At 35.8% G+C, this 19,006-nt stretch overlaps 1 non-coding gene and 1 pseudogene across 1 annotated transcript; one reads left to right on the top strand and one right to left on the bottom strand.

The window, feature by feature from the left end:
- The window catches only part of LOC141706907 (galactinol synthase 2-like), a 29,973-nt pseudogene extending 11,896 nt beyond the window's left edge, over positions 1-18,077 (bottom strand).
- LOC141682995 (small nucleolar RNA R71) lies at positions 7,042-7,148 on the top strand. Its single transcript, XR_012560039.1, has one exon. It is a non-coding gene; the product is annotated as a small nucleolar RNA R71 (small nucleolar RNA).
- Positions 18,078-19,006: the final 929 nt, after the last annotated feature.

Here is a 19,006-nt window from a genome sequence, read left to right as displayed (position 1 = left end):
ATAGGGCTTCTTCCACTCTCTTAGGTTCCTCCTGTGATAGAAATCTACTATATAGACATTCATCTTGAGTAGCCCTTCTAGTTTGCACTTTAGATGTAGCATCACCAATAATCAATTCAAAAGGGTGATTCTTGGTCCATTTCCTTTGAGGTGGTAGATTAGCTCTAGATGAGGTTGCCTCGATATTGTCATGATGTGAGATAGAATGTTGATTGGTTGAAATTCCCCCTGAGTTGCTGATCCTTTGAAAGGAATTGGGATTACTTGATGAAGTGAAATGATTATCCGTTGACAGACTTTGATCAACGGATGCTTCATTACTTGATATGATTGATAATGATCTCACTAGCTTCATCCTTTGATCCAAGAAAATAAGTCCATGAAAACTTTGAGAAATCATCTCCAATCCCTAGGCAATGTCTTTTCCTTGAAATTGACAATACTTGACTTGTCCAAAAAGATCCATGTGTAGCAGTTGTAATGGTTCATCAATTGCTGATTCAAGCTTCTTACTGAATGATACTTTCTTTTGCTTTCCTTTCTGACAAGCATCACACAGTCCATCCCTTGTGAATTCCACTAGAGGCATTCCTCTAACTAAGTCCTTTTTGACTAGATCATTCATTGTCTTGAAATTCAAATGGGACAGCTTCTTGTGCCATAACCAACTTTCAACTGGACTTGCTTTGCTGAAAAGACAAGTAATTGATTCTGCATTTGTAGAGTTGAAGTCAGCCAAGTACACATTTCCTTTTCTAACTCCAGTTAGAACCACTTTGTTTTCCTTCTTATTTGTGATAACACAGGCTTCAGAATTGAAGGAAACAGTATTCCCTCTGTCACATAGTTGACTGATGCTCAATAGATTGTGTTTGAGACCATCAACTAATGCAACTTAATCAATGATGACATTTTCCTTTGAAATCAAGCCATATCCCATAGTGAACCCTTTGATGTCATCTCCAAAGGTTATGCTAGGGCCAACTCTCTCCTTGAACTTTGTGAGCAGGGTGAAATCTCCTGTCATGTGCCTTGAACAACCACTGTCCAAGTACCATAGATTCCTTCTTTTTCCCTGCACACAACAAAATCAATCAAGTTGATTTTGGTACCCAAGTTTCCTTGGGTCCATCCTTGTTAGTCTTTTTCCTAGACTTCATTCCTCCTGCATCTTTTGACTTAGGCAACTTTGGGCCAACCTTGATCTCAGATGCAGTTGGTTGAAGTGTAGGGTTAATCACAAAATTATTTAGCACATTTGGTTGAATTTGATAAGGCATAGACTGTGCAAACTTATTATTCCACATAGGCATATTGTATGACATTTGAGGCATACTGAATGCAGTAAAATAAGGATTATTAATATATAACATGTTTGCAAAATGTGCATGAGGATTCTGATGAGACATAACAGACATAGCATACAGAGGTGACATAGACATGTTAGGCATGGAAGGAGTTAAAGGCATGGGAGCATTCTTAACAGATTTACAGTTATCAGATAGATGATTAACACTTTTACAATGCACACAGCTTTTTCTAGGAGCATACTTATCAGGTGTGTAATTGTTGTGTTTGTTAATCCCTACCTTCCCATTTCTATTAGATTTTCTTTTAGTTTCCTTTTTATCCTCAACCAACTTAAGCCTATTTTTCAACTGATCTAAGGTCATGTGTCCTATATTCACCTTACTGGCATCTTTGGATGTGCTAGCTTCTTCCTTGACAAAGTTCTTGGAAGTTGAACCAAACTTCTTATTGAGATTTTTCAAATTGTTCTTTTTAAAATCACTTGCCTGTTTTAATTGATGAGCCTTCAACGGATGCTCTTTTTCTTCCTTCAACAGATAACTTTCATCATCCGTTGATTCCACATCCGTTGACAATCCATCAATTAATTCAACTTCCTTTTTAGTTTTCTTCCAGGCATTCTCATAGAGTGATTCAATTCCCTGAACCTTGACAATTTGAGCACTAACATCCCTAGATGTTTTCCAGGCCTTGATTACCTCTTGCTCATGTTCTAATTGTTTAGAAATAATTTCTACTTTCTTAACAGATTCTTCTAGTTCACTCTCAACAATCAAGCATTTGATTTTAATCTTTTCAAGCTCAATTACCTTACCCTCTAACACATCATTCCTATCACTTAAAAACACATTATTCTCTTTGATTCTTATGTTTTCTTTAGATAGTGATTTAAGGGAAACACGCAATTGATATAATTCATTGGACATATCATTTATGGCTTCTTTGCATTCAATATTAGAAAGCTGAGAGAGGTTAGTAGTAATTACCTGGTTGCTTGATAAACTAGTCTCAAATTTCTTCTTATCGGAGGATGGCTTTCTGCACTCATTTGCAAAGTGTCCACTTATGCCACAGTTATAACATTTGAACTTAGATTTGTCCACCATGTTCTTGTTTGACTTAGTGAATTTTGCATTTTTCCTGAATTTCATCTGTGCAAACCTCCTGGACAGAAAAGCCAGATGTTCATCAACATCATCAGAGTCATCTTGACTGGAATTATCTTCAACCTCAGCTACTTGCTCTTTTCCCTTGCTTGATTCTGATTTGCCTGTGCCAATTTTGAGACTTGGCATTGTCTTTTCTTCATTCCTGGTTTCAATCTTCTCATTATCAGCTATAAGTGCAACTGATCCACCTTTTCTTTTTCCCTTTTCCAACAGCTCATCTTGCTCCATCTCAAGTTCATAGGTCTTCAAAATTCCATATAATCTTTCAAGTGTGAAGTTCTTATAATCTTGAGAATTTATTAGAGAAACAGTCATAGGCTTCCATTCCTTTGGTAGAGACCTCAGAAATTTTAAATTGGAGTCCTTGACTTGGTACACTCTGCCATACAGCTTTAATCCATTCAACAGATTCTAAAATCTGTTGAAGGTATCATTCAATGATTCTCCTTCTTCAAAATGAAAATATTCATATTGTTGAATAAGAAACTGCATTTTGTTTTCTCTAACTTGCTCAGTACCTTCACAGATAAGTTGCACAGTATCCCAAATTTTCTTAGCAGTTTGGCTGTTAATGACATTGTCAAACATATCTTGATCTAGGCCATTAAACAGAATGTTCATGTCTTTCTTGTCCTTGTGAACCTCTTCAATATCTTCAACAGTCCATTCTGCTTTTGGCTTGGGAATAGACTGTCCAACAGCAACTGTTGCGGTAGCAGCTGTGGCCACCTTGTGAGGGATGTGGGGACCATTTTCGATGCAGTTGATGTAGCTTTTATCTTGAGAGAGAAGATGTAAATGCATCTTCACTTTCCAGTGATGATAGTTATCTCTTTCCAGGATTGGAATCTTTACACCAATATCCTTCTTACTCATGATGTTAGCAGAATAGATCTTTAAACTCTTTGTATGTCAAGAGCTTACTCTGATACCAATTGTTATTCCTAGTGGACTAACAATGAGATTTACAGAAGGGGGGTTGAATGTAAATCTCAAAACTTTTTCAAGTTTTAAGCAGTTTCTAAGACTAAGTATTTTGATGATCAAATATGTGTGAATTGCTTTAAGCTAATATAGACAAATATATATTCAAGCACAAATGTAAATAACACAAAGAACTTAAAAACTTTTCTGGTGGATATGTTGTTCCACCAGAGATGTGTTATTTCATAAAATATGTGAATCAAAGAATTGATCACAGCTGCGTCCTAGTACGAACTAGATGATTTGCTCTCTGGATTTTTCTAAACAGCTCTGGAAAAATTCACCATCTACTTACTAGCTGCTACTTGGTTTATATAACACCAAGTTTACAAGTGAAGACAAAACTGTAGAATACTATTAAAAGATTCTTCACATGTTTCTTCTTCATTTCTCTATCCAATACAATTTAGGTTTAGCTGTGAATCTTTGAATACTTCCTTGTTTGCACCAGTGGAAATGCTGCTTTTTCTTGATTCCTCCTAGAGGCTGCCATATTCCAGTTTGTCTCTGTCAACCCATGTGCCTCTGTTAGTTTATGAATTGTCACTATCAACTGCTATTGAACTTAGCATCCGTTGAACCTTTTATCCGTTGATGGCTTTATCCATTGAAGCATTAGCAGTTGAAGCTTTTATCCGTTGATGCACTCATCCGTTGATGGATGTTATCCGTTGAAGCTTTAGAGACTTCCGTTGAAGCTTTGTTTCTCATCCGTTGAAGGCCTTTAATATCAGTTGATACTACTTCACTTATACAAAATTACAAGGCATGAAATATTTATAATTAGCCCTCCTATTTGCATATCCACTAGTAGTCAACATGACTTATAATTTCCCACAACATCTAAGAATTATAATATAAGTACAGAGAATGAAATGTGCTACAATACTAAACTTATTTCTAAGTAAAGCTACTCCTTCAACGGATAGCCATAATGGTCTTATCCGTTGAGGCTACAAACACCAGATTTCTACTTAAGTGTTTTGTTGAACTTATCATCAAACTAATACAGATATTCCTAACACACTTCTACATTATTTTCAATCATATGAGACAAGATAGCCACATGCATCTCTGAAATGTGGATGGTGCACCACATAGCTCAAAAGAAACTCTTCTGAAGGAAAAAGTACCAAAAGGACATGTGAAGGTAGTCTTCTCTTGATCTTCTGGGGTAAAACAAATATAATTATAACCCAAATAGCCATCCAGAAGATAGTAGTACTCATGCCCAGCCAATCTATCAAGCATCTGATCATAAAAGGAAGATGTAAGTGATCTTTCCTTGTAGCTTTGTTTAGCTTCCTGTAATCCATGCAAACTCTCCACCCCGTGACTGTTCGAGTATGAATGAGCTCATTATTTGCATTCGCAACCATAGTGATACCTCCTTTCTTCGGCACACACTGAATTGGGCTCACCCAAGAACTGTCAGATATGGGATAGATGATCCCTGCATCTATCCACTTGAGAATTTCTTTCTTCACCACCTCTTTTATGATCAGATTTAGCCTTCTCTGTTGCTCAACAGTAGGCTTGCTTCCTTCCTATAGCAGAATTTTGTGCATACAATAAGAAGGGATGATCCCCTTGATCTTTGTTATAGTCCATCAATTGCTGATTTGAGCTCTCTAAGAATTCTCAAAATCTTTTGCTCATCACAACTTGAAAGGTTAGATGCAAAAATAACAGGCAAAGTAGATGGATCACCTAAAAATGCATACCTCAAATGTTCAGGTAAAGGCTTAAGCTCAAGTGTAGGAGCTTCCTCAATAGATGGCTTGAGGCACTTTGGAGAACTTTTCAGCTCTTCCAATGTAAGAGATTCAAAAGGCATTTCCAATATTCACTTCCAAGGAGAAGCATTCAAATTGTAACTGCTGGTCACTTTCATCATCTTCACTATCTGAATCCCCCAATAAGGCTTTCTCTAAGGCATCTGATTTGAGCACATAATCCAATTATGAAGTAACCACATATTTGACCAATTACACCTTAAAGCATTCCTCTTCATCAATAGGGAATTTTATGACATTAAAAACATTGAAGGTGGCATCATGATCTTGAACTCGTATAATGAGCTCACCTTTCTACACATCAATCAAGGTTCAGCCAGTAGCCAAAAAAGGTATTCCGAAGATTATGGGAATCTTCTTATCATCCTCGAAATCAAGAATAACAAAGTCAGAAGAAAAGATGAGTTTGTCCATTTTGACCAATAAATCTTCCACAATGTCTCGTGGATATGTAATAGAGCAATTGGCCAACTGCAAGGACATATATATTTGGGATTTGGATCAGGTAACCCCAACTTCTTTAAGATAGACAAAGGCATCAGATTGATGCTAGCTCCCAAGTCACATAAATATTTGTCGAATGACACTTTTCCAATGGTGCAAGGAATAATGAAGTTTCCAGGATCCTTAAGTTTAGGAGGCAACTTTTTTTGCAGGACCACACTGCATTCCTCCGTGAGAGCAACAGTCTCTAAGTCATCGAGCTTCACTTTCCGAGAGAGAATACCTTTCATGAACTTCGAATAACTAGACATTTGTTCAAGAGCTTCAGCGAAAGGTATTTTAATATGAAGTTTCTTAAAAACTTCCAAAAACTTAGCAAATTGCTTATCTAGCTTTTGATTCTGCAGCCTCTTAGGGAAAGGAGGTGGAGGATAGACCTATTTTCCCCTGTATTACCCTCAGGAGGAGTGTTAACAACAACGGTCTTCCTTGGTTCCACTTCTACTTCCTTCGGCACATCTTCTTCAGCCACAACTTCAGCATCTGGAACTTGAGAATTTTCGGGATTTGCAACCTTTCCATACCTCAATATAATTGTTTTAACCTTCTCCTTTGCCCGAAAATTCAGTGTTACTAAGGAGTGTACCAGGTTATCCATTTAGCAAGGCATTAACAATCTTCCCAATTTGATTCCCCAAGGTTTTGATAGAAACTGCTTGGCACTTTCACATGAACCTCAACTCCTCCAACTCAGATTTTTTTTTATTAGTTGTGGTAGCTGCTGAAGTTGGAGCTGTTGCTTTGGTGCATATTACTGTTGTTGAAAACCAGGAGGGTTATATTGCTTTGCTGCATATGGCTGATAAGGTTATTGCACCGTATTCTGATTGTTGCTCCAGTTGAAGTTAGGATGATTGCGGTTGTTGAGATGATAAGTGGCTGGAGCTTGCTGCTGCGGCCTCTGAAAGTTGCTCACAAACTGAGCTGATTCACTAGAAATAACACACTGCTCAGTCTCATGCGCACCCGCACAAAGCTCACAAACACTAGAGATTTGATTAACTCCATAATTAGCCAAAGAATCCACTTTGATCGTCAAAGCTGGAAGTTGAGCAGTTATAGCAATAGCTGTATCTACTTCGAGAATTCATACTACTTTTCCTTGCGGCATTCTCTACGTTGGATTCTGGTATTCATTAGCTGATATTGGCTCAATCAACTCATAAGCTTCATTATAGCTTTTGGCCCATAAGGCTCCACCTGACGCTACATCGAGCATAAGTCTAGACTGTGCGCCTAAACCATTGTAGAAACAATTTATGATCATCCAATCAAGCATCCCATGGTGTGGGCACTTCCTAAGCATCTCCTTGTAGCGATCCCAAGCCTCACACAAAGATTCTCCATATTTTTGTGCAAACTAAGTAAGAGCATTCCTGATTGCAGCCGTCTTTGTCATAGGGAAGAATTTAGTGAGATACTTTTGAGCAAGTTCCTCCCATTTGGTGATAGAACCTGCTGGTAGAGAATGTAACCAACACTTAGCCTTATCCCTCAGAGAGAATGGGAAAAACCTCAGCTTAATAGCATCTTCAGACACCCCATTGAACTTGAAAGTGTCGCAGATCTTGATGAAATCCCTGATGTGTGTGTTGGGATCTTCTATAGGAGAACCCCCAAACCGAACTGAATTCTGTATCATCTGAATCGTGTTTGACTTGATCTCAAAGGTGTTAGACGAGATGGCTGGTCTGATAATGCTGGGATGAATATCATTAATCTTAGGTTGAGAATAGTCCATCAAAGCCTTCATATTTTTTTCTTGATCTCCCATCTCAGCTAGTGCTTCTTCCTCAACTTTCTCGACTTCTTCAAAAACTTCCTGAGCTACTACAACTTCTTCCTCGGCTTGATCCAGTGTTCTCTTACGAGACCGAGAACGCGTATGCATACACGCTCACTAGAGTCCCTGAAACATGACAAGAAAATAAGTAAGTAATAATGTCTGAGTCAATGAACTTTAACGATCACTAGTGACAAACACATAAACTAAAAATTAACACCGAGTCCCCAGCAGCGGCGCCAAAAACTTGTTAGGAAGAAAACACGCGGTAATAATACACGCAAGTATACGCATTCGCAAGTAATATAAAATTCTTTATAGTTCATTCCCACAAAGACTCATTCGGTTAATTTAAGATTTATACGCTTATGCAACAATGATAAGGTTATTATTCAATGCTAAGACGAACAACAAATTGAGATTGTTTGTAACTAAGATATTAACTAACATGCAAATAACTAAAAAATTAAAGATTGATTTACTATATGAGACAAACATGGGATTCTAACTTCATTCAAAGTCTTTGTTTTTAATCTTAGCATGTAATAGTGATGATAACTAATCAGATAACACGAAACTGATAAACGCTAACTTTGGTTGCACGAATAACATAGTACCAGACATCCACAAAAAAGATAGAAGCTGAATAGACAGCAAGTATATTGAGACCCTATATGTCTATAGAATTTGACAACACAAAGGTTTAATGCGCAAGTTAGCTATCATAATTACATAGGGCAAGTAAGATGGTTAAAATTACCTAAAAATTATGCATAACAAATACATGAACCTATGCTAGCATGGCAAGTTCTAAACCTCTAAATTCACTGTTGCTTCATTAGAGATTAACACGCTATCTTATATGTTCGTGATGCACATAAGACGAATAAGCACAACCAATATTAGGATATCATACAATCGCCACACACTAAGATATCAAAACAAGATTAACTATTAAAATCATAAATAAATCCGTTAGAACCCCACGATAACAATTAGTTCATAACCCAACTCATCATCAACATGGGTTCCGATGAAAGTATGGTATAATAAACTAGGTCTTTTTAAAAACAAATAATAAAGAAAGTACGTAATCCAGAGTATTAGGTTCAACATACAAGAAACGAGCATCCAAGATTACAACTTAAAACAAAGAATCACAAGAATAAACTAGATCTTCTTCGCCTTAGTTGAATTATGCTATAGGTCTTCTCGTCGTCTTCTCCTCAAGCTCTATTGAGAAAAACTTGTTTAATTTGTCTTTAAGTAGCATCCCAGTTAATCCAGAAGCCTAGAAAGTAGTCTTCTAATTGAAACAGAATTTTGAAATCCCGACACGACGCGGGCGCACGCTTCATTAACGCGGGCACGCTATCCTTCTACTGTTCTGGCACGGGTGCGCGCTAGCACAGCGCGGGCGCGCTGACATTCTGGAAAAATGTGATTTGCCTTCTTTTATTAGCCGGTTCTTGATGGCTTTCCACGAGCAATATTCACGATATTTTCCTAACACCATATTAGCATCAAAGAAATGCTAAATTACCTCGATCCCTTATAAATTCCTGAAATACAAAATACTACAAAAACGCATCAAAAACACAAATAACTTGAGTACAAAATATCAATTTGAAGCTTTACGAAGCATTATAAGTGCATATAAATGCCACTTAACACATGACCACCACATACCTTTACTAGAAGGTAGTCAACCGGTTAATCGAAGGGGATAAACGATTCTCTATGTTCAAAAAAATGAAATCGAAATGCAGATCAAGGAGATGTTGGCATCAAGATTCATACAGTGCAGTACCAATCTCTTTGCATCTCCAATCATACTAGGTAAGAAGAAGGATGTCTCCTGGAGAATGTGTGTGGATTATAGGAAATTGAACAACATCACGGTGAAGAATAAGTATCCAATTCCCATTATTGATGAACTGCTAGATGAACTCAAATGAGCTAAATGGTTTATCAAGTTAGATTTGAGGGATGGTTACCATAAAATTAGATTTGCTCAAGCTGATATTCCCAAAACCACATTCAGGACACATCAAGGGCTATACAAATTTAGGGTGATGCCCTTTGGCCTCACCAATGCACCAGAATTCTTTCAGGCATTAATGAATGAGGTATTCCATCAACAATTAAGGAAGCGTCTGTTAGTATTATTTGATGACATTCTGATATACAGTGGAAGTTTTGAGGAGCATCTAGTACATCTGCAGGGTGTCTTACAAAAGATGAGAGAGAATCAGCGGTATTTGAAGAAGAACAAATGCTCCTTTGGACAAACCCAGTTGGAATACTTTGGACATATAATATCCCAAGAGGGAGTAGCGACTGATCCGAACAAGGTGAAAGCCATGAAACAGTGGCCATCTCCTAGAAATCTCAAACAGTTAAGAGGCTTCCTTGGTCTCATAGGGTACTATAGAAAGTTTGTCAGGAATTATGGGTTGATCAACAAACCTTTAACCAATTTGTTGAAATTTTAACATTCCAGCAACTTAAACAAGCCATGATGACCACCGTAGTGTTAGCTCTTCCTGATTATAACCTACACAAATGGTAAGGGAGTAGGTGCTGTATTGATGCTGCATGGGAGACCCTAGGCCTACATGAGTAAATGATTATCAAAGAAACATCAGGCTCTATCAACATACGAACAAGAATTACTTGCCATTGTAATGGATACTCAAAAATGGCATGGTTATTTACAAGTAAACCATTTTGTTATTAAAACTGATCACCAAAGTTTAAAGTTCCTGTTAGATCAAAGAATACCCATATTGCAGCAAAAATGGGTGGCCAAGTTACTGGGATTGGATTATGAAATTATTTAAAAAAAGGAAGGAAAATGTAGTGGCAGATGCACTCTCCAGACTTCCTGAGAACAAAGAGAATGGAGACTACAAGCCATCACAGCTATACGTCAGGGTTGGTTGAGTGATGTTAAAGATAGCTATGACCAAGAAAGCACAACACAAGAGATTCTTCAAGGAATTATAAGTGGAAATGATGTTTTTCAATCTTACAAGTTTAGTCAGGGAATTATTACAGTGGACAATAAGGTGCTGATTGGTAACAAAAGATAATTACGGATATAGGTGTTATAGGAGTTATACATGATAGTCCAACAAGTGGTCATTATGGTCAAGAAGCGACTTATACGAGAGTATCACAATTTTTCTACTGGTCAGGAATCAAGAAAGATTTTATTCAGTATGTACAAAACTGTGATGTGTTTCAGAGAATCAAAGAAGGAAATCAACACCCTTTCGGTCTACTATAGTCCCCTACCAGTGCCAGAACAAATATTGGAGGTTTTCTCTCTTGATTTTATAGAGGGACTACCTAAGTCAAGAGACAAGGACTGTATCATGGCCGTGATTGACATATTTTCAAAGATGGGACACTTCATTGCTCTGTCTCATCCATTTTCTACAACCACTACAGCTCAACTGTTCTTGGGTACTTTCTATAAACTACATGAAATACCCTAAGACAATGGTCTCTGATCGAGATAAACTATTTACTAGTAATTTTTATAAGGGGCTCTTCACCTCTCTGGGCACTCAGTTGAACACGAGCACTTCATATCACCCTCAAACCGATGGGCAAACAGAGAGGTTGAATAGGTGCTTGGAGCAGTATTTATGAGCGATGACCAGTTCCAGACCCAAACAGTGGTTGAAATGGCTACCATTCGATGAATGGTGGTACAATTCAACTTATAATAGTGCAATAAAAAGGAGTCCATATGAAGCAGTTTATGGAGTACATCCCGGACTTATGTGCCTTCCCGCTTCACATAGATCTTTAGTAGCCACGGTAGAAGACTTTCAAGTGAAACTTGAAGCCATGAACCAACTGCTTAAAGAAGTTATCACGGTAGCTCAGAACAAATATAAGGTAATGCTGATAAACAGAGGACTGCAATCTCATTCCAGATTGGTCAAATGGTATTCCTAAAGCTACAGCTGTACAAACAACTCTCGAAGCACCTTAAACTTGCACACAAGTACTTTGGGCCATTTGAGGTAGTGGAGAAGATTGGCCAAGTAGCATAAAAACTCAAACTTCTCCCTGGTAGCTAGGTGCACCATGTATTTCATGTGAGCTTGTTTAAAAGGAAGGTAGGTTCTTAGTACTCTGTTAGCACCACACTATCCAAGGTAGGAGCAGAAGGACAATTCCTAGTCCACCCTGTCAAAACTTCAGAGAAGAAAGATCAAGAGAGGTAACGTTGTTGTAATTCAGTGGTTGATACAATGGTCTCACTTTATTAAAGAAGATGCCAGTTGGGAAGATGCAGACCAAATTATCGAGCAGTACTCAGAGTTCAATCCTGTAGACTAGGATTGGTTGAAGGAGAGGGTGATGTAACAAAGTAGCTCTAATAGTAATTTGTTATATTTAAATATTTATTATTTAAGTATCTAGAGTACAGTGTCGTTTGGTATTGGAGAACAGTCGTTTAGCCACTTGGAGCAGAGCATCTTTATGGGATCCTGTGCCCATCATGTGCCATCCTTGGCGAGTAATAGAGTGACACGTGTAGTAAGGAGACTTGTTGCTTTTTATAGCTGTTTACGGGAGAGGTGAGAATTATGTGTGACTTGTGCCTCATTTTACTTTCATCTTATATTTCTCTTTCCACAAGTTTATTTATAATGGAGTTTTATTCTTCTTTCATTATGTCCTGTTAATTTCATTTTTTTTACATTTTGATTAAGTAAACTGTTACAATAATTATATACATTTAGAGATGAAAGATTTATAGCTTCAGCAGCAGATGACACATCAGACCTGGCAACATGCTTTTCAAGAGTTCTCTAGTTTCAGTTCCTGATTTCTTAGTTTTAGGCGAACCCAAAGATATCATGCATCCTCATTGAATGATGGAGCAATGCTTATTTTCTCGGCATAACTTGAGAATTGTCATGGAACAGTAGTGAAAGCTGAAATCAGACTTTCAAGGTTAGCCTGCCCTGAAATTTCTTTTGCACCTTGACTTGTGAACTTATAAAATTAAGTGAACACACTGAGAGAATCCTATATTGGCGGTACAAACTTTTTGTTTCTAGCTAATAATGACAAAAATTAAAATAAATAGAAGGAGAAACAAAATTGGGAGAAGTCTTAAAAATTAACATGCATTTCACCTTTTCAACTTGAGGGCTTGTGGAGACCTATTTTGAAATCTCTTAATGTAAGAAATGCTGCTTTATCCAAAAATATGAAATCATAGAATTTAAGACTCTTAAATATACATGCAACGTTTCTTCATTTGTTTAGCAGCACTTGCTTAAATTCATAATTGTGAATTCTCCTAGCATGTTTTGATGAAGTATCTTTTGCTCCATCATCTTCAAACAAGTTCTTTTATCTTGGTGCTAGTCCAACTCGCCACTTCTTTACAAAAAAAAAAAAAACACTTGGCAAAACCTGAAAAGTGGCTTCCCACATGTTATATCTCGATGCACACTGTTTTGGTTGTAACTTCTCTATTTGCTTACTCAAATAGCTGATTCTCTTTTCTCAAATAGTCTAACGATACAGATCTGCAGGAAATCCAAATTACATAGATAGTCATGTAGTCCACATTTCAGGAAATCAATTCCCAGAGTATCCTATTTCTGCACAAAACAGTTTAAATCAGCCATATAAAAATAGATATATCTTAAAATCTACATGTCTGGTGCATAAAAATTTTTACAGACATATTATGTACACATAAACCTAAAACATTCGTTCTTTGACTATCAAGTAATCATGTCTTTAACCTTTCAAAATGATCGTTCAAAACTGAGCAGAGTTTCACGAGACCAGAATTACTTAGATAGCACTCCATATATACTATATAGTAGTGTTCTCTACATATCTTGAACCTGAATGAAATCTTACAGGATCATAATTCAAATGGTGGGCCATAACTTTTGTTCACTGATGGTCAATAATTATATGTCTAAGGCTTTCAAAATATGTATCCAAAATAGGACAAAAATTCTGAAATTTGCAGACTTGTAATAGTTTGTCAGGTTTTTTAGCCTTTGACTTTTACAATTTAATTCTAAAATTTCCTTTATTTGGTAGATCAATAGATTAAAGGGATTTTGAATAAACTTAGGGGGCGTTTGGTACGAGATATTCAAAGGGGAAAAATTAGACTCAATCCCTTGGTTGATGTTTGTTTAGTAAAAATAATCATTTTCTTTCCTTTTTTTAGTGGTAGGTTTATGCCAAATTCCTTAAACTCCATTTTCCACCTCCCACTAGTTATTTGAACTCCCTTTCCCACTTTTGATTTTCTTATTTCAATTATAATTTAAATCTTGGACCCAAAAAATATATCAGTATGCAAAATTAATTTAAAATTTTAAAAATTATTTATAATTTAGTTTTTTACAAATTAAAAATAATTTTGATATAAATTTATATGTTAATTTATTAAAAAATTAATGGTTCTATTAAATAATTAAATAAGTTGGTTTATTATAATGCTAATATATTATATTGTTGTAATATAAATATATTTGACTATATTGAGATTGCTTAATATTAAAAAAATCAAAAATAAATATAATCATGTAAATTTTCATTCCGTTTCCGGATTTGAAACAAACACGTACAACAATTATGGGTCATTGCTTTCCTTTCTTCTCGTTTCTCTTTCTCAATTCCATTCTGTTTCCCTCACATGAACCAAACGCCCCCTTAATCCTTTAGTAATCTCCAATTTTCATTTTTAAGCTATCCGAAATATGTCTCTAAAACAGGGTAGCTTCACTGAAATAGAAAATAGTTTTCTGACCACATCTTATATTCTCACCAATAACGAATACTTTGATTTAGCCATTCTACAGACGGGAACCTACAATTTCTATCCTTCAGTTAGTAACAAATTAGGTCTCGACCACATTCAAAATCTTTAGCCAAAGCCATCATAAGTCAACTAAGTTTGTAATTATAAGTTGGTACTAATATAATTAAGTTGCAATTGATCAGAACTTCAAATAAAGGTGATTAAAAACATTGAGGTTTAAAGCTTGTCTTAGCCCCTGAACGACTTTTTCTATGAAACCTTTTGCAGGCATATTGTCTTCACCTACATTTGTACCCCCGGGACCCAAATTGGATATCTGTAAAAAAAGGCATCAAATTCCTTGAATTCTTCAGCTTCTCATCAGATATATCCGGAAACAAATTCCTCAACACACATTTTACGCACTTCCCCACAACTTTAACCTTATAAATCATCCCGATCTGGTTCACAAATTGCTACCATAAATAGGGAAATTAGTAGTGTACTAGTATTTTTGTATCCCGAAATGGTTATGCCACAAGGAGTGGACACGCTCAATTAAGTCGAAAATCATTAAGGTTGAACTGTATACTGGATGAATCCAAGTTGTGCTCAGCATCAGGCTATTTATAAAGTACCAAGTACAATACCTAAGGCCTCTCAAAAGTCATGTAGCTTCCTGTAATTTAAATCTTTTATGAGCAGGAGCAGAATATAGATTAGTAAATTAAGATATTGAATGAGAGATTACAACCTTACACGGTTATGTCTCCAGTATTTTCCAATTTCTGGTAACTGAATGGTGAATATCGAAGACAAACAATGAAATAAGCTGCAGTTGAAGTCATTAATATTGCTCTAGCCAGGCTGATGCATGAATTAGGAACATAAATTAAAATATCAGGATATGAAGATACTAGAGCAAGGAAATCAATTTCACTCTCGTAGAAAACATGAAAGGTACACACTACAGGTTAATTAATCTTAGAGCATATAACATGAACAAAGGAAATATCTGGTTCGAGGATTTGTCAATTGTTCGTGAGACTGCGTAGCTGTATCAACAGTTACATGATAACTCAACATGAGAACAACACTAGAACAAGATATGTTAATAATACTACGACTACACAAGAAATCAGAAGAAATGAAGACAAGGAAAATATAAAGAATCAAGATTAGAAGAAAACTTGAAGTCTATTTACGAGTGACTGAAGTAAGTTCATTAATATGTTCATGCCTCGGTGAAGAATAAATGTTAAAGACTTTCAGGTTTTCAGAAATGTTGAAGATTCAGTGTATAAGTACTACAAGAAGATTTCAGTGTATTAGCACTAATTGAAGATAGACAGTATTTGAAGCATAAAAATTTGAATAATTGAAGACAGGATATAGACATAGGATAAAGAAAACAGCTATAGTATTGAAGTGATACTCATTGAAAGGAGTTCATTTATATGTTCAAGAGTCAGTGAAGAACAGTGAATGAAGTATTCAAAATTCACAACACCATATATGGGCTATTTCAACACCAAGAAAGTGTAGTATAAGACCCCAAATATGTTACAATAGAAGCTTTTGCAACACTTTTGCTTTGCATTTCTTACCGTTGCAATAGACTCCTATAGCAACATTTTTTGGAGTTATTGCAACATTTTCAAAGTATTACAATAATCATTTTGTTGCAACACTTTTCTCTATTTTAGTAACAAATTTATGATGTTGCAATAAAACCTGTGCAACATTTTTTGTAACATTTATTGAAGTAAAGTGTTGCAAGGTAAATTTATTGCAACATTTAGCTGCAATATTTTTTGCCTATTGTAATGCTTTTCAATTTTTAGCAATATTTATCTGCAACACATGATTTCCTATTATAATATTTTCACATTATATTAGCAACACATATGTGCAAGACTTTTTAATAGTCCGGACTTTACTATTATGTTTTATTTTTTGTGTACTATCACAACATTATACCAAAAAAACATTCACATTCCAAATTTGCTTGATATCGAATCCAACAAAAAAACATTAATACATCCAAAACAAAATCGGCTTATAAAATTACATCACCTTAAATTTAGTACTTGAGTCTAATTTCCAAATAAATAATGATAAAAAACAATAACTTGTGTTGTCCGCTGCAACAAGTCCAAGCAAGAAACTCCCATGAAATGAATTCTCCGATTGAGCAGCAGACATGGCATACTTGTCGGCTGTCAAGTGTTACTTTCTTGTGAAATAAGCTCTACAGCTATAGTTAGATGCTTGTGTTGCTCAGTTGATATACCACTTACACCTGGAAAACCAACTAAGGAATCTTTTATATCATTCAGTTCAACAGTCTCCTGGACATCCCTCACAAAATCCTAAAAAATACATGAATAAAATTTAAAATGAATTATATTTCAACAAAAAATTGAACATTTAACCTAAACTTGACTTTAATACATACAAAGAAGGAAGGTCTAAGACACTGGTGATAGGGCTAAACACTCTCTTTTCCTTCTCCTTTGATACCAAATTAAGTTTAGTGTTCTGTACACGCTTATTACGTCCAACAGTTGCTGCGATTGGCTCCTCATAGCTGAACGAGTTATCGTCATAAATGTCCCACCATTTTTGAACTAGCATCTTCACATCTTTCCTCTACATGTGTTCATCCTTTCCCGTGTATCTCCATGGTTTTGAACCCTATAATTGGTAAAAAAGAAACAGAGCTTAGTAATTCCACGGTTTGAAATCTAGATTGAGAAATGACACACAGTTCATTTCTTACATTTTCCCAAAAATGAATAACTTTCACTTTGTCAAGCTCTATGTGTTCCGGATGAGTCTACAATATTGGAACTAAAAAATTGTATATAGGAGGAATTGGCTCGAATATGCTCTTGAAGTACAAGTTCAACAAGTCCTTCAAAATATCATGTTGTGCAAGTACAATATCTTAAGTTAAACTTAACGGCATCAAGTTCATATCTAATTAATACCCCAATAGTTTAACCATGTCCAGTATATTATCTACCTGCTCAGCAAAGGAAGAAGGTGGGGTGACTTTGATATTGTTGATTATATCATCATAAGTAGCTTGACTGGGTTCGAAAATGAACATTCCAACATTGAAATATGATGATGGAGCCTATCCCATCTCTGCTGGCCATTTTACCCTATCGGGGCATTGTTGGCAGTAACCAATCTTGTACTGAGGGGAATGATGCCATTCACAGAAACAGTCCAAAACCCATACAAATGTCCATTTGGTAAGTCAAATAGTTCGTCAACATTGTCGTACACTTGAATATCCCCATCAAAGTATACCATCTTGTTGTACTCCTCAAGCTGCACTAGTAATGTAAATTACATTAATACAAGTGTTCATCTAAAGTAAGAGTGCTAAGTACATTAATATAAGTGTTAAACGTTTACCTCGAAAATACGAAGCTTGGAGTAGTTAATGGCAAAATGCTCATGAGCCCAGCCTACTTTTGATTTGTCCATTTCCGGGGCTTGAACCCAATCAATATCTTTAAGAATGCATCCATTCTGCACCATCAGAAGGCGGTGCTCTTGGGGAATATCAGTCCTTTTAAAACCGCCATTCTCAAAGACTGTAAATGAGCCCGTTAAGGATAAGATCTCAAATCAACCCTGCAAATTCATAGAACCTTATTCCATTTTGTCAATAAATTGTTGACAAAGTTAATGTGAAAACATGCACACATTAGCTTAAAAATCTGTACAGTATGCCAGAAAAGAGAAAATCAGTTATCAGGGGGAAATAACATAATCATATTTTAGAATATAGAGAGATCAAAGGCTGTAAATATAGAGATGTCTCCCCTAGTCAGAATTTAGAGTAGAAACGATTCTTCTATACTAATTTGTAGCTCCACAAGTTCATCACTTCATATTAGTAGCAACACTAGTGTACATGAACACTTTTTCTCTTTGTATCTGTAATCTCATTGAGTAAATTCAGTACATACTGAATTTACTGAAACAAAAGATTAAAATACAGATGAGCAAGAGATATCATAGAATCTCTTTCAATAGAAGTGTTGTAGGCTTGTTGTAGCTCTTCTCTCTGATGATATATAATAAAAGTACTTTGATATTGAGCCCTACAGAGTAAAAATATATATTATATCTATTGTATTAATATTTCGTATCTACTTCATGCCTTGGAGTTATAAAGTATGGTAAGACAAATAAATCTCTATGTGTAATATCTAAATTTTACAGCACTGAAAAGAACATGTTATCTTTGGCAACACCGTCAGTTCACCAAAGTCCAGTCAATGTTGTAAGTGATAAAGCACACTTTAACGCTTCAACCTAATTTCAAATTAACAAAATCAAATGTCAATCCCGTGTGTTAGATATATTTCAGATGTCATGTCTAATATGTTTCATGTTTAGTTTTCAGATCTTAAAAAACAGGAAATATTCGGATTTACTGGAATCAGTACTTACTGGAAGTCAGAACTTCATATCAGAACTTAAGGTCATATCAGAACTTAAGTACGGGAGGACTTACAGTTAAGGAAGGAAGCTGATTTAAAGTAAAAGATCAAGACTAAAACAAAAGAAGATATGCATTGAAAGAATTAGAAGACTGGAAGACTTGTAGAAGAAATCTGATTGATATATT

Source organism: Apium graveolens, chromosome 1, assembly GCF_009905375.1.
Source record: "Apium graveolens cultivar Ventura chromosome 1, ASM990537v1, whole genome shotgun sequence".
NCBI lineage: Eukaryota > Viridiplantae > Streptophyta > Magnoliopsida > Apiales > Apiaceae > Apium > Apium graveolens.
This window is presented reverse-complemented; position numbering and strand designations above follow the sequence as displayed.